Source organism: Spea bombifrons, chromosome 1 (assembly GCF_027358695.1).
Source record: "Spea bombifrons isolate aSpeBom1 chromosome 1, aSpeBom1.2.pri, whole genome shotgun sequence".
Classification (NCBI taxonomy): Eukaryota; Metazoa; Chordata; class Amphibia; order Anura; family Pelobatidae; genus Spea; species Spea bombifrons.
Genome location: NC_071087.1, coordinates 92623785 through 92640961, shown reverse-complemented (window position 1 = coordinate 92640961; position 17177 = coordinate 92623785). Strand labels below are relative to the sequence as shown.

At 38.1% G+C, this 17177-nt stretch overlaps 1 protein-coding gene across 1 annotated transcript in view; it reads right to left on the bottom strand.

Moving 5' to 3' along the window:
- Positions 1–17177, bottom strand: part of ADAMTSL1 (ADAMTS like 1) — a 366597-nt gene that overhangs the window by 202215 nt on the left and 147205 nt on the right. The window lies entirely within an intron of this gene.

The following is a 17177-nucleotide window of genomic DNA, read 5'->3' as shown; positions in this document are numbered from 1 at the left end:
TGAGAAAGTGAGAGGGGTTTTCAATGTTGCTTTAGATCCCACTGTTGTTCTACTATGACATCCAAATAGATGTGTAGTGAGATTCCGTGTCAAAACACCCCACCCCCCACAAAAAAACTGCAATGGAGTTCCAAATCTAAGAAGAATACCTAGTTGCACTGTCTGCTGGCATGGTATATAAGGGATTCCCCATGGGGGCTAGAAATCCTGGAGTATAGTTATTTACATCAGAGGGGCTTCTGTGTACTGCAGCTCAATACAACAACTAGCGTGAATAGCTTCTTTGGCGGTAGCTCTTCCCCATGAAGCCGTGTATTAACCAGATGCAGCTGCTAAGTACCAGCTGAGCTAATAAATTCCAAGGGCTCCAGCTGTTTTGACATGTGCCATTCCAGGCTGTGCAGGAAAACATTAGCGCATGGTAAACGTGAGAGGTCTTTCAAAGAGAAATGACCTTCTGTATGTTTATTTACAGTGATTTGGTTACTTTAGTTCTTTTAGATAACTTATATGATACATGCTACACAACTCCCTGTATTGGAAGGGGGCAGCCAGGCCAAGGTGTAGATGGGGAAAGAAATAGTGGGACATTGGCTTGGGACAAGTCATGCAAGAAGATGGGAGAGCTTAACAAATTTCAACAGGGAGATCCAAATAAATGAGCCACAAGGATATATATATATATAAGTTCACAATGTCTTGCAGTACACACTGTAACTTATTGCCTTTTATCTAAATATTAGATTTTGGTTGAAGATCTAAAAACCTACAGTGCCCAAGAATACAACAGTGCAGAAAGTACCAGTGAATACTGTTTCTCACAACTGTATTTTTTATCACCAAATCCTAGACCCTTCCTATGTGCAGTAATACAATAGCTGATTTCTTTCTTTTTTTTCTTTTTTATTCATTTTAGCTCCCGACAAGGTAATTCAAGCACACTTGGAGTATTTGCCTTTGGTGTGATACTGAAAGGATGTCAGAAAGATGCAATGTCCTGTTAATCCCCTAAAGCAACATGACTTTATTGATGTTATATCTTTTTTCATACCTCTCTTTGTTATATGATGCCCTGCGATAATTAGTATTTTAGTTTGCTGTGGTAATGAAGAACATATTTCCCTGAAACAATACTAAGGTTTCTTCTTTCCAAGGACTCCAGACTGCTGCCTGCTTTCTCTTCAATAAATGTCTCTGGTTATTTTCATTTTGGTGAGGATGTCATGAAGAATGGTGTGAAAAAAATGAAAAGACCCTAATTCTAACCTGAGAAAGGGCACATATACAATTTGCACATTGTAGACTCATTAGAATACTATATGTTTTGCTAGTTATGGAAACTCGACCTCAGTATAATTAGGTTTAGTGTAACAGCATAAATACAAATTTTACAAGGAGAAATAAAGCAAGATTCCTGGGAATGTAACACATGTTTTTGGTTTAGTCCTTGCAAGCTATATTTCAGGAAGTACTGAGCCATTGGAAGAGCAGTCGGACCTGCTAATGGGAAGAGCTTAACACAGCTGCTCACTACACCAACCTTTTCTTATTGTCCTATTCAAGTGCATCTTTACCCACGTAAGAAAACGTACATGGTTAAACTTGTATATTGCACATTAAAATCTGACTGTGGTATCTTATAAGGTAAATGCATTTTGAGAGTGGTTCAAGGAAAGTGCACAAGGGCATTCTGTTGGGTTAATTCACTTGAGTCAAGTTGATATGGTAGTAGCAAACTTGCACACGGTAAGTCCCTCCTTATGATTTTTAAATCCCCCCCATACCACTGCATATGGTGTGGAGGGTGTAGCTAAACCCATACTTTTTATTCCATATCACTAATCTGTCACATAATCCTGTTCCAATAATACAACTAATATCTAAAGATAAGAATCACATGTTTGTGGCTGTAGTTGATAAATATATGCTATACCAAAATAATATAGGTAGCTCCTCTATCACAGTAATGTATAGACCATGTTATGTCATTCCTCATATTCTAAGAATGGTGCGTGCTTTGGTTCTATTTAATATGTAAGATGTAATCTATTCTCTGCAAGATGTTGGCATATGTTTGGAGGTCAGGATACATATGAATGTATCTGTGGAATGTGATAGCTTACATACCCCTTGACAGTTTTATTGATGAGGCAGAATGGTTTCTTTTCGGAGTTGGGTCAGCTAGTGTTACTTTGCAAAATACTCAACAAATATTACAAAAGTGTTAAACTGCAGTTCAGCTGACATAACCACGTCAAGGAGACCCCACTAAGTGCTTGAATCTTACAAGAAAAGACAAAAGAAGCCCCAAAATCATTTAAAACAAATAAGAACATGTGCTTCAGTAAGCATTTTGGTGAGTATGAAAAACTCTGTCACTGGTAAGCCGTGTAGTGTGCTATATATTCTCTAGATGAGATCACCAAGCAAGACATGATGTCACATGAAGGGGACATGTACAGTATATGCAAATAAGTATGCATTCAATTTGCATAAGGGAATTGATCTCATAGTGATCTAGCAGTGCTTCCTAGTTTAGGAGAAACTGAGCTTAATTTACACTTTAATAGAAAGAAAAAAAACTAGATAATCAAATATATAAAACAAGAAAGATATAATCTAACATCTAAAAACACACAAATGTATATATAAAAGTGTATGCATGTGAATCATACACCTGTATGTATAAATGCTGAAAAAACTATTTGTGACTTATATGAATTCCTATCTTTTTTTACAATGGTATGAGAGATTGTAAGCTCAGGTCCCTCCTTACCTACCTATTTCTGGTAGTCAAATTGTTATGTTACGCATTACTTATTACATCCCGTTTACCCATTGTACATCCCTGCGGAATATGATGGCGCTATATAAAACAACAAATAATCTAGCAGCCATACATCCACAAGCGTGAAAAGGACCTTCAGACGCACATATATTGTTACAGAGTTACACCATTTCCCAACCATTCTGTTCTGTACTCCTCTCTATAAATCACATCTTTAGCTTTCATCAATCAAGGTACTGTAGAATAAGATGTGACATGTTGCATACGCTTTCTGCAACAATGGTTGTTACATATGTGAGAAAACATCTACCCCTCTGATGTGATGTATTGCTGCATTGTCACAAAAGGAAACAACAATTATTCAGTCCTGATACCTAAGCTGTCCCATCTGTAAAAACAGGGCAACAGTACATAAAAGTAAAAATGTTAATATAATATAGTGTGCCAAAGAATAAATAAATTCACTTAAACATCATCAAAAACACTTTTAACATCATCACTAAAAATAATTTATATTCACTTTCAGAGCTAGCTAACAGCAGTGCATACAATGTGAAATTAGGAACCTCTGGTTACTTGTAATGGACGGCAAGCTTGTTATCTGATTATCCCGCACCCCATGATCTTCCTGTGTCAGCCCATTTATAATAAGCACATTTGTGGGTCACTGTTAACGGTGGGGTCCTGGCTCTTACTCAGTTGTCTAGCCATCACAATTTGGCCCTTACCAAAAGTCGCTCAGATCCTTACACTTGCCCACTTGACAGGTGTCATGATAACAAGATTATCAGTGCTATTCACTTCAACTGTCAGTGGTCATAATTTTATGGCTGTTTGGTGTACATTGGTGTGTTTTTTGGGTGGATGGCTAGCCATTCCATCATGTCATTTAATTATGCATTAACCACGACCATTTCTCCTCTTCTTGCAGAAAAAATAACACTATTTGCCCTTCATAATGCAAGTCAGGAAGCAGATATGTCCAATGGCCCTGCAAACTCCTTGCAGAACATATGTGCAGAACATTTGCTGCATATATGTTTGTTCAAAACAGTAGTGTACCTAAAGGGGGGGTGGGGGTTAGGCCCCACACACTGGGCAAGAAAACTACTTTCCTGCCCAGGTTCGTGCTTCCCCTGGGTGGAAAAAGAATTTCCTTACACAGTTAAGCGGCCGTTGGCCTGCGGCAGCTGGACCAGTGAAATCTGCGAAAGAGGTAAGGTAGTGCAGGAGAGTGAATGAGTGAGTAAGTATTTGGGGCAGAAATGGGACAGATAGGCTGTATAGGGTGGCAGAGGTGGCACAAGCAGGCTGCTAAAGGGGCAAAGGTGGCACAGGCAGCCTTTTTTGGGGTGCAGAGGTCTACCACGTCAATTTCTGGCTTAGCATATAGTGATGGGAGTTATGCTGTACCACCATCAATATCTGGCTCAGTGTACAGTGATAGGAGTTATGCTGTACCATATCTGTTCAGTAAATGTTATTTATTTAAACTTATTTATTTAATTTATAAGTATTTTTTTCCCCTGATTCCTGTTTTCCCCCCCAATTGACATACAGTTTACAAATTTGTGAACAAAATATCCTTGCCAACATTAATTTTTTGTGAGGGTGTGCCACATACAGGATCCACCCCGAGTGCCAAATATTCTAGGTACGCCCCTGGTTCAAAATAAATATCAACACAGATAAATATGAAATGATTTTGGTCAGCAAAGCCCAGGCAATGCAGTTGTACAGACAAAGCAGTAATGAGAAGAAGCAAATAAAATCCTGCCACACTTATTGCAAGCACAAGAAAAATTCCCTGGGAGTGATTAGTCAGGATTATACACACTCTCACTTTACTAGAGTAAGAATGTTCTCTGCCAAACCGGCTCCTGTTGGACTGAAGAAAATGATTAGTGCTCAGTTCATTTATCACTAGCAACTGCAAAAGAGAAAGCTTGGGAAACTTGAGTCAAATATATTAAAATCTCAAAGGAAGGAAGATTTATTCTGCAAATGATTATAAAGAAAGATGCATACATAGGGTGGCTTAGTTGTGGCAGGCAAAACAGAGAGTTAGTATGAGGAAATGTACAAATATGGTTATCATGACAGCGTAGTGCTGATTAGGTGTGAGCATTTTGTGTACAGAACACATAAACAAGTTAGAAGGACTGTCTCCAGTTTCTCATTTCAGCACATCTCTCTCACCCTTAAACTGTCTGTGTATATGTCTATCCACCCACACTGCCGAGACATAAAGTGCATGCGTATGCATTGTTACTTGTGTGTCTTACCCCTCACCTCCCTACTTATCCGCTTATTTTTTTTATGACTTTTGCAGCCACTCTTATAGAAACACATAATTTGATGGCAGATAAGAACCATTTGGTCCATCCGGTCTGCTTGTTTTTCCTACTCTAAAGGCTCAAACCTTAATCAGTACTTGGTGTCATCTTAGATTCAGGCTAGCCATATGCTTATACCATGCATGTTTAAATTCCCTCACTGATTTAATATCAACCACTTCTGCTGGCCAGCTGTGCCACTTTGTAAAAGGACCTGGTCCTTTTAATGTCATCTTACTATATGCTTGTTATTTTATTGTATTGTTGTTGCTAGTTGATACTGTATATTTTTATGCATAGTTATAATGTATGATTATATATGTATGTACTCCCCAGTCCCTACGTGACCACATGTGAGCTGCTCCATTCACAGAGTAAGCACCTGTCTAGCTGGTCTCATATCTCACCATGTTTAAACCTATTTGTCATTTTGAAGTGACACTTCCATCACAGTCGAATGAAAATGAAACGCTTCATCCTTTGAACTGAGCTCTGTGTGTGGGGTTTCTTCCATTAGACAGTTATTGATGTGTCATAGTGCTACGTGTGGTTAAGGGTTTATGTGGGAGACTTTTCCTCAGAGCAGCACACTTACTGCGAGACCCTGAGGGGCTACCCAATTGTAGCCTGCCCACACTGTTGAAGGAGGCAAGTGACAGGACAGCCTGGGACCTCTTGGTAGACCCTTGGTTCCCATTACACATTTATCCACCACCATCTTAACTTTCTCTTTGTCTGACACAAGTAGTGTGAGCTAGCTTAGGAACACATCTTTCTTAATAATCATTTGCAGAATAAATCTTCCTTCATTTGCTACTTTAAATATCTTTTACAGCTGTAGATCACTGTGCTTCTCTCATGACCACATTACATTCTGGGCTTCTTAAAAAGAGGGACATCAGGGAAGAAAAAAGGACAGATGGATTTGGGTTCAAAGTAAGGACGGCAGCTCCTAAAGATGAGCACTTGGGAGGTATGCATTTACCAGTCATTCAGTAATGATCTTCTGTAGTGGTTTCTATCACACAATCTTGTATTTTTTAATTTTTTTTACATAATCCAGGGTTGTATTGGGATATAAAAGATGAGCCTACTTTTTTTTGTAGGAATTACTGCATGTGATAAGCATTGTGGGAGTATGTAGTGTTTGTGCACTGTGCCAAAAATGAGATGTAATGTAAATGAAATGTGGTAGCCTTCAATTGCTTACAAAGATGACACATACTATCCTTCATAAAATGTATCATTCTTTGATCTTACGATCATACCTGTATCCAATTTTGCTTTCAAGAGCTGCCACATAGTATTGCTAAAAAGTAAGAGATTTATTAAGAAAATGTCAAACAGAGGGTAGCCATCAATCTGACCTTTACAATACCTTAACCTTTTGAGGGTCAGAGCACCTTTTCCCCCATTGGAGGTCAGGAGAATGTTAAGAGTTTTGCTATAGTTTGATACTTAATCTTAGGTAAACATATATTTTTCGGGACAAGTAAAGCTTTTCATAGATAACAAGCTAAGAGCAAATTGGACATCAAGATGTACCGGTAAAAATACAAAACAACACAAAATAACTTAATTTTGTCCTAATTTTCCATAGCAGCTGAGTCAGACTTGGCATGCCAGCCAACTGACAACAGATAAACCGCTATGTATACGATATATGGGGTTGCCACTCTGGACCTTTTTTTGCAAACCATGAGTCAAAAGAAGGTAGTATGTACCTTTGGTGGCTATGTTACGATGAGGAAATCATCAGGTTTTTTAGCATCTGTGTGTAAAATTTCTATCTTTAAAGCATTTAGGTGTCACACAAAATGATGCGAAATCCATTGGGAAAGAATAACATACAGGCAGTCACACTAGGACGCTACCCAAAAGTGTAATTGCCACATTCTATATATTTGAGTCGTGATGCCTCCAAGTGAGACGTGGCTGGGTTTTTTTTTCCATAAATAAATGCTGATCTGCTGTTACTCGCACATAAATCAGATTAGCCAATTAGTGCACTAGTTGTATCACCATTATAAATGACCTCCTTATTTCTGGAATATGTCTACATTTTTGTAATTACGTTCATTGTCTCCAAATATATATATATGTGTTTTTTGTTTTTTGCCACATTAGTTTTTGGACAACAAATTGTGTTTCCTGACATTTTGGTTCATACTAAAATAAGATTTTTTTTTCATTTCAAAAAAGGAAATTCGGGCCATATTTTTAATGGGCAAGGTCCTTGCCACCTCCTGGGCTCATATCTCATTTACAGCAGTAGTATTTTAGGGCTTATAAAGAAATGAATGGACAATTTTGATGAACTGATCCCTTAGTGCAAGGAAAGTGTTAGAGCATCGGCTAACACTATGTATCAGTCTAAGACTTTCTGACTGATATATAACACTCACTGACACCGTGGTGATCGAGCTCTCATCTGTTTCTGGCATCAGCAAACATATATGTCTATGCTTGTCCCTTCCTCTTGTAAATGCAGATTGGCAAAAAAAGCTAAGAATAAAACCCACAGGCTAATGGAATTATCAATCACAGACATTATCATTGAGATTGTCCCTGCTCTTCATACCACAATTATTTTGGTTACTTCAATCACTTTACCCTCCTACACATAATCCCTTCACCGGCTGAAGAGCACCACAACAAGTTGTAATGGCGCCATTTTAGAGAAACCTAATAATACAGTTATAACAAATATTCATAGGTGTAACATTTGTTTTTGTTTAATTTGTTGGCGGTCCCAACTCGTTTCTGGAGATTCGTACAAATGCATGAATTAAGCAAAATTGGTTAAAAAAGCTTGTACAAATTCGAATGCGCAAGTCTAATATTAAGGGCTGAATTGGTCATAGAATAGACCTGAGGTGGATTACTGAAATGGCCAAGTAAGCCCAACACAAGGACTAAGTTTCCTTAGGGTCCCTTTCTATCGCATACCAATCTTTGAGTGATAATAAAAGCTTTCCCGAGTTGTTTAATTAATCTTGAGTAATACAGCTTTCCCCCAAAGTCAGATTTTTGGATGAGTCCCCAATGTTGACTCAACTGAAGGGAAGTCTTAAGGCATGGAAATGATTGTCAAATTGTAAATCTCGAGCACTCCACCTTGGCACATGGGGTTAGTGAATTTTCAGTTAATACATCTGTTGCAAAATTGTAAAATGTACAGGATGATGTTCATCTGAGACTACACAGTCATGTATAGGTATATATGGAGACCATTTCTTGCACATACCAATTGCATTGCAGTTTAAGGCTGCTGGTGTTGAAATCACTAGAATTATTCCATTGTATTAGTAGTTCTGTGGTTTCCGTAGACAGCCCAACCCTGCCTTGAGGCTCCTGAATTTACAACAGCCGCCAAACACCTCCAAGGCTATCAGTCCCTGTTCTAACGCCTAGGAAATTGCACAGTTCTGGCTGATCAGATTTCATACCAGTATTTATGTGGGATGGATTCCAAGATCTTATCAAGTAAAAGTATAATTACAGTTCAAGATTTTCAAGTCTTATTCAACAGCAAACTCTCTTACCTTGGTCCTTCCATGCGCTTTTAGAACTGCCTTTGATTGAAACATAGCCAGGCTTAAACTGCATACATGTCATGTGCCATCATAACATGGGGACAAAATGGGCTGCTGCCCTGGTTTAAGGCTCTCCTTAGGGGCCCATGGAAGTTACCCCTTGGGTCAACTCAACAGTCACTCTAGTCCTGAGATGAAGGTCTCTGAACCTGCCGACGTAGACCTTTCCTATTACTTCTGCTCTAATGTCCTGTATATAACTTTCTGTTGGATGGCACCAGGATATAGCTTAATATCTCAGTGCCCTGCAGCAGGCAGCATGTGAGCAACAGTCTGAGGTTATCTCTCTCTAATGGCATACATAGGTAAATATGTGATGGGATGTATGTGGAGACTTAGGGTGAGCTGTGCACCTTCTGGGTTGAACTGGTCTAAGATTGATTGTCATTTCATATTCATAGTCATGTTAACCTCTGTAAATGACGTTTCCTATCAACCATTTTGAACCTAAAATACACAGCTCAGTGGATGAATGATTTCATCCTTCTAGTGGCTCTAGTGATCAACACAAAACCATTTTATATGCCTCTGTGTGGCATTATATAAATTAATTTGTGAGTAACTTTGTGACTTTATTTCTTAAATGGTCAGTAATACCAAAGCAAATGTTACAAACTGTGTGTTTAGAGGTTGGTCTGTTGGCCAGGTCCTCTTCTTCGCATTTGTTTTTAACATTACCCTTTGACCATTACCCATGACTCCAGTCATCAGGAGTTCTTCAGTTCTTCATGTAGGCCTATTTCACATAGGAGGTTGACCCTCATGGTTCGAGTGGTAAAATCTGTGGAGCATGCAAGACTGCCAGGTTCCCTAACCTTGGAGGGACAGTACACAGGTACAGGAATGTGGCAGAGGCTTTCTGTGACTCTGCTCATTTCTGGAAGTACCCTAAGAAGCCAGACTATTCCAGACAGATTTGCAGAGAAAGAGAGGTACAGAAGCATGTCTCTTTCTATCTCCCGCAAAAGAGTGGAGTCATGGGGACAGCCTCTCCCTCGTTTCTGCAGTAAGGGGAATGGGTTTGCCTGGAAGCTCTACCCTTTTGTGGAAGTGCACCAGAAATGAAGACAGAACACATGGGGACAAGCAGAAGACAGACAGGGGTAGACAGAAAAAAGAAGAAAGAACGAGAAGATACAAGAGAAGACGGAGCACTAAGGCTGTCTGTGGGTAGGGAGATGTTGAAAATATCTTAACCCTGATTATGGCCGCACACCTAATTTAAAGATTCAAATTAGAGGGAAGTGCGTCCTATAGTTGGGACATTACAGTATTACCAATTTAATCTGTCACAAATGACTGTTTGTAAATTACAGCTTGTTATAACATGGTTGGATGAGTTTGGTGTGGAAGAACTTGACTAGCATAAAAAGAACCCTGACCTCAACCCCATCGAACACCTTTGAGATGAACTGGAACAGAGATTGCGAGCCAAGCTTTCTCATCCAACATCAGTGCCTGACCTCACAAATTATCTACTGGATGAATGGGCAAAAAATCATGTGGAAAGCCTTCCCAGAAGAGTGGAAGCTGTTATAGCTGCAAAGGGGGGACTACTAATATTAAGGTCTATGTATTTAGAAAAGTTCCTGTTGGTGTAATAGTTACTTTTCTCCATACAGTGTATTTCCATGTATCACTTTGGGACCAGGGGAAGGAGAAAGTGGCGAGGTGATGGATTAACCATCCCTAGCAGGTTTTGCCTGCAAGAAGGGCTGAGCTCCCTTGCATAATACAAAGATCAATTGGTTATTGGTGACTGCTAAGAATTTACAGGGTGCCAACAATATTTTCTTGCAGTAAATGGTCACTGGGTTTTGCTTCATATTATGGTATTGGTGAGTTTTAACCACAGCTCTCCTGCAAAATTTACTGTGAACTCCAACTTAAGTAAATAAACCCCACTCTCATATTAACCTCATATTAACCTTTCATGACAGTGATAGTGAGTCTCCTGAAATAAGCAAGCAAATTAGATATGATATTATTAATAAGTGGATATTTCAACAGTTTATTATAATTAAGCTCATTTAAATATATGATTGTTTTTTGGCATCTGGAAAAAAATACAATTAAAACATATCAGTATTAAATCGTATATGCAGTGTTAAAGTGCCTTCAAGTAGACATTATTAAATTGCTTTACATATGTTTTATATTAAATTTGCCTTTGTAACCAGAGATCTCATATAGATTATTATATTGATTAAATATTATTCACAAGTGTCCCCTATTCTTCTCCTTTTGTTTTACCAGAACCAAAATAACAGCTTTTCTAGTTCGTATGTCATTATTGTAATATGTATAAAATGCCATTACTGTATGAAACTAATCAATTATACGAATGAAGCAGAATGAATGCAATATGAATGTTGTTTGTAGTCTAAAAGGTCTCAGAATTTATATGAGCATTCTTGATGTAGACTGTCATGGAGATCCTAAAGAGACATATGATAGGTGCACGGTCTGTTTTGGAAATCCATGGGGGGACTCTATGAATTGACAACTGATTGACAGATTAAGCAGCCAATCAGTGGTAAGAAATTTTAGATCATAGAGGAAGAAAGAAGATTTTGCACTATATCTGCAAATTCTGTGACAGGTTATTATTATTTTTTTTTAGATTTGGAAGAATGTATATCAACCCATCCAGAGGTGTTTGTTAACCCATGATTCCCCTCTACCATATTTTATGTACCCCACGAGTTATACACAATTTTGTTTCAAATAAGCAGGGCCCTCTCAAAATCATAAAAATACATAAAACACAGCAATTATTAGTGCTAATATGAACAAACACTATGCTAAAAAAGGAAAAAAACACATTTTATTGCACTTTCGCTTAGGATTTCTTCATCACTGTAGGTACTATTGCTAAACACTGACCCAATTTATGTTAGATTTTTTATTTGACAGTTTTATATACTAAATAATAATATACAGATTAAAATAAGTAATGTATATGTATTGGAAACCCAACTATGTGGACAGCCACCTTAAACCCTGTTCTCTGCCCTGTTCTCCCCTTTAAGTTATTTTGTGTTGTGAAGTTACAAACGAAGTTACTTTTTGGGTTTCTTTACCTTTCATGTACGTATTGCTAATTTTATCTTTATCACTTTTTCACTGCAGCAAACAATTCTATGATTTTTCTTGGCTTTCTTTAGTTTGATGACCTAGCTATCAAATATCCATCCAAGATAAGTTGTTACAGCAGGACAGTATCTGTCAACACCACAATCTCTGCTGAATTACGAAGAGACAAACAAGAGCTGACGAGGCAGTAGTGGAAAAATCATAAAAGCACATTATAGTGATAGTGTTTGCTTTTCTTGGTAGGCACCTGGAAGAGAGGTTGAAAGTCAAGTTGGGACAGGGTGTACAAATTTAAATGGGCTTCTGTGTGACAAGAAGAAAGATTAAAGCCAGATGCAGCCTGTGTAACCAATATAGAAGACCACTGATTAATCTTGGAAAGCAAAAGGAGTGAATGCATTTTCAAATGATCTGGGGTACATTTGGGCAACTATTTATCTCTTTAAAGCTTTCCACTAAATTAGAATACGACTGAACCTCTAGCCATACATCTAGTTCATGTTGAATAAAAATACATCTTTAATATCACTCTTTCTGCTTCTCCAATGAGATATTCAGGTATCTTAAACTACAAACTTGGCTGACCTGTATACAAATAACTATACTTTACTTCTCAACTGCATATTCCCATTCTCCTAAAGAACTTCACAACTTCATTCATGTAATTGAAACTATCTATATTTTTGGTATAAATATCTACCTATAATAATACTATACTGTGCCTGTAATGTTGCTGAGTATATTATGTGCGTTGGGTTCATGTGTGGACAGGTTGTATGGCTGAAAGTGGTGTGTGTGTGACTAAGTACGATAGGTGTTGCTGAGATGTGTGATGCGTATAGCGGAGTGCGTCATTTGATTAAAGATACTGAGTGTGTTAGTTTGACTAAGAATGGTGTGTGTGTTTGAATGTACATTGGTGTACATCAGTGTAGTTAGTATGGATAAATGTGGCCAACGGTTGAGATGCGTGTTTGAGCTTGTGCCAATGTAGTAAAGAATGGTCAGAAGTTGAGAGTGGTCAGTGAATTAGTTAGTATGGTCAGCATGTGTGTTGTATCAGTGTGGTTGAAAGAGCGTGGTTAGCGTGTTTCAGTTTGCATCAGTTATCTGAGAGTGGATCAGTGGGTCAGTCTTATTAAATGGTCATCCTTTTAAGAGAAAAATCCCCCTACCATTTATAAACCCTGGTAGGAGAATTATTCCTCATAAAGGGACACTGGATTTCAGAGGCACTGTGGAAAGAGTTTGCAATTTACATTGATTTTTTTGTGATTTGTGACATTGCCAGCACACAGCGAATGTACAATAACAACGTTATTGTATGATTTAAAGTGTTACTGGATCCTTTTTGTGCTCCATTTACAGAGTTTCCATGCTGTCCACTTTGTTGTTATAGTGAGGACTGGATAGTGTGCATTTAAGTATTTTGTTTGTCATGTGTATTTTGTTTGAACAACATGATTAATGTGTTTTAGGGCATTTAATGCACTTTAAAATTAAATTACCTAAATATGTTTCAATTTACTTGATCTTGACATGTTGTTGATATAACTATTAACTATTTTCAGTTAAAGTAATTTTCTGCATTGTATTAATTGTCTCAAAGTTTCATTGTATCTGTAGAGTTTAGGGTTTGCGGAAAGTGACAGATATGTGAAACACAACTGGAGTCAGATGACAGTAAGGGTGCCTTGTGATGTACTTCTCACAATGTTTGTGGACAAACCACCACTATATATATATATATATATATATATATATATATATATATAATGTTCCTGAAAGGTAAAACGTTAGCATTTTTTCCTGCCAAATGTATAATGTGTCTGTTATTATGTGGAAATGTTTTTCTTCACCTTGTTGTGATTGTTGTGATCAACCTTTTCTGTCATGAAGAAGAGTTCCCAAAGCACATTGCACACCCTCTCTAACAACTTCCCTATATCAATGTACACATAGCTTATTAAAGTGATATAATACAATTTAGTCATAAAAGCCCTAATTGATAGAGTGGTATTTACTTACTTTACCATTTCTAGACCCTTCCTAAGTCAGTGGAAAATGCATTGAGAACAACCTCCAAGAGGTTCAAATTCATGACCGGGGGAGGGTGGATTTATTACAAACTCGGGTCTGAAAAGCATGCCCAAAGTTCAGCTCCTAAACTGAAGACGGAGAAGAAGCCGCTGGGGGTAATTAAAGAGAAATAAGCTATTTGGTGAATGGTGAGTTTGCTGAATGCTTTCACCAAAATAGTAGCTGCGTGTAATCTACCCCAGGCCCTTAAATTTGGGACTTTAACAATAAACCTCATTACACACAACTGTGCATATTTATAGTAGATTACGAAAGCGATTGCTTTGATGGCATTACCCACTCCTTTTCTATCATCCTTGTTGACATATAGATTCCACGTGCAAGCTATACAAACATCTGGTAGCTTTATTATAGCCACAAATAAGATCAAAACCAGTTGTTTAGTGTAACAGCAGATGTTCCTAGAAAAGAAAGTCTATATATCAGCATTAAAGCTGCTTTCGATAACATATGTCTTTCTGGATTTTGTGGATATTTCCAGGATTCCTTGCACCATACATGGTCCATATGACGTCTTTGTGGTTGATTCACTAACAGTCAAGCTTGAAGGCACTTGCATACTACAACTCAACAAGCAATTCAAGGGTTAAATGAATGCACTTTTAGCGAATTAACCTAATTGCTATAAAGAAATTAGATATTAATATATATTTTAGAAACTAGGAACAAGGCAGTGCAGCCAACGAGCCTGGTTCAGGGGTGTTCAAATCAGTCTTCAAGGGCTTCACACCTTTCATTTATTTCACTTGTGTCTAATGGATACTACACTCCTCTGAGCATCATGATATATATAACCCAGAAAAGCTGTTATATTTGGGGTCCCTAAGGGCCAGAGTTGGTATTAATGAACACACGCCTCCCACACTGCATGCTATTCCTTTTGCACACACTTTAGTAAGTGCGATCATGCGAGGGTGCTAATACTTCTTAAAAGAGTTGACTTTCAAGTGATGCCAAACAATGCCGGATAACCCCTGGATGGATCTAGGCCAGGGGTGTCCAACTGCGGCCCTCCAGCTGCTGCAGGACTACATCTCCCACAATGCTCTTTCAGCTAAGGGGCTGGCTGAGGAATATGGGTTTCAATGGACATTTGAGTTTCTATACCACAAATTCACTCTACATGGCTTTTTTTGTGCAAATGTAATATGTATGGGCTGTATGGGGTGGGATATTGTGTACAGCACTTTTTTCATAACAGTAATAGTTACACCCCATAGAGGCTTAACACTATTTGAAATGGAATTAGTTCTTAAAAAAAAAAAATACATTTACTGAAAAAGTATACCATATCAATCTGATTCATACCGAAAGTAGCCTTCGAATTCTGTAAATATACCATGTGAGAAAAATTACAGAGAGAGCAGCTAATCCAAATCACTGCCTAAAACAGCAGTATGAGTTATACAAGAAGGGCTGGCACAGCTTCCCAATGTAGCAGATCCAGCCCAAATGTCAAAGACTTGGAGAGCTATTGGAAGGTAAAGCTAGAATGCAGTTTAAATTGGGGACAGACACATTCAGACAATTAAAAAGGCTATTTATCATATTTCATGTAGGGCAAGTGGCAGCAAAATGAAGGAAGAACCTCTTTATTAGCTACAAAAACACTAAACTCCAAGTTATTGATTCCTCCCTGCATGTGATCTACTCACTTCCAGTGAGCTCCTGCACTAGCATGGAGAACGCTATAGACATGAATCCTTTCAGACCTCTACGCATATATGTGGAAAGTGCTGCCACTGATTTCAATGGAACCCCATCCCGCCACTAATTGTCCACTTCAAGCAGCCAATCAGTGACAAGAACAGCTGGATCATGCAGTAGGAGGACTGCTGCTGGACAGCCTCTTCTGTGTCAGGTAAGCGATTTACTGTTTGATACTCCTTATACACTTCGACATATAAGACCCATGCATTTCACATGTAACTGGCAAGCAAGTGTAAAGTGCTGTCCCCTGCAGTATGTGGAATGTATAACAGAAATTGGTGACATAATGTGATTTTATACATCTGGCACACTGCAGGGCATCACTTTCCATGTGCGGGTCTGCCACATGTGAAATGGATACGTTTACTGAAAAATGGCTGAATGTGGTCACTCTAAATACCTTTAATGTTTGCTATGATTCCGCAGGTTATCTAGGCAGGAGTGATAATTTTTCTGGGATAATTTCTCTTATTAAACTGAAAACTCTATAGGAACACAAGGCATTATCCTTAATGTGGCCAGGAGAATATGTACACATGACGCAAGCCCTTTCTTCTACCACATAATGGGTTAATAGAAAAGGTCCACACTAAATATATTACTAATTCATCTGAATTTTTGTGCAGCATTCAAAAATCTTATGTCACTGGCAGCTATCTAGCAGCACCATGCCTCTCTTGTTACACTAAATAAGTGACAGAGAGGTTTAGCCTTTTGAACTGCCAAGTCCTCCATAAGCGGGATAGGTCATTGCTTTTTAAAGCTGGAAGAGTAATTCTGGATGACTGGCTGCGCAGAGCCTCAGAAACAAACGGATGCCAGAGCTTGAACTTGTCTTAATTGTTCTCAGCCTAATGCTTCTTAAACCTCAAATTAAAAACAAGAAAAGCACCCAATTAGCAGGGTCTGCAGACATTGATTGCAGGTTTATACGGCTTGCCAAGTTAGGAAACGTAGTCTAATTTTTCATTCCCTATAATTTCTTATTGGTTTTTTTTTTAATTGTTGATACTAAACAGGGCTTAAAGGAACAGGTCATGGCCTGCTAATAACCGTGACAGGAAGCTGCTTCCAAAAAAAACTTTATTTAAGACCAGTAGATATAGTCACAGAACTCTCTAATTAAAAAATTGCTGCCAGCCTGGTGGTATGCATTGCTGAAACTTTATAGGGTGATACACCTCGCTATACATGAGTATGTGACCTATTGGTAACTATATATGTAAAAAGTAGCGCGTTAATTAATGAGAAGAACACTTCATTTTGTTTACATATTTTTCTACTGTTCCTTTATTACAACTCATAGAGTTATAGAACATTGTGATACTAATAATAATTATTATTGCCACTATTATGTTTTATTAACATAGCACTAAGAATTTACGCAGCACTTTCAATACATTCAGTATATTCAAAAGGAAAATTCCCTGGGAATTAGCATAGCTTAATATACAGGGCACATGTATTAGTGTGGGTGAGTGTGTATTGATTGGTGAGTGCATGTCTCCCGAGGGAATATAGGGGTGACCTGGTTCATTACCATCTGTATAG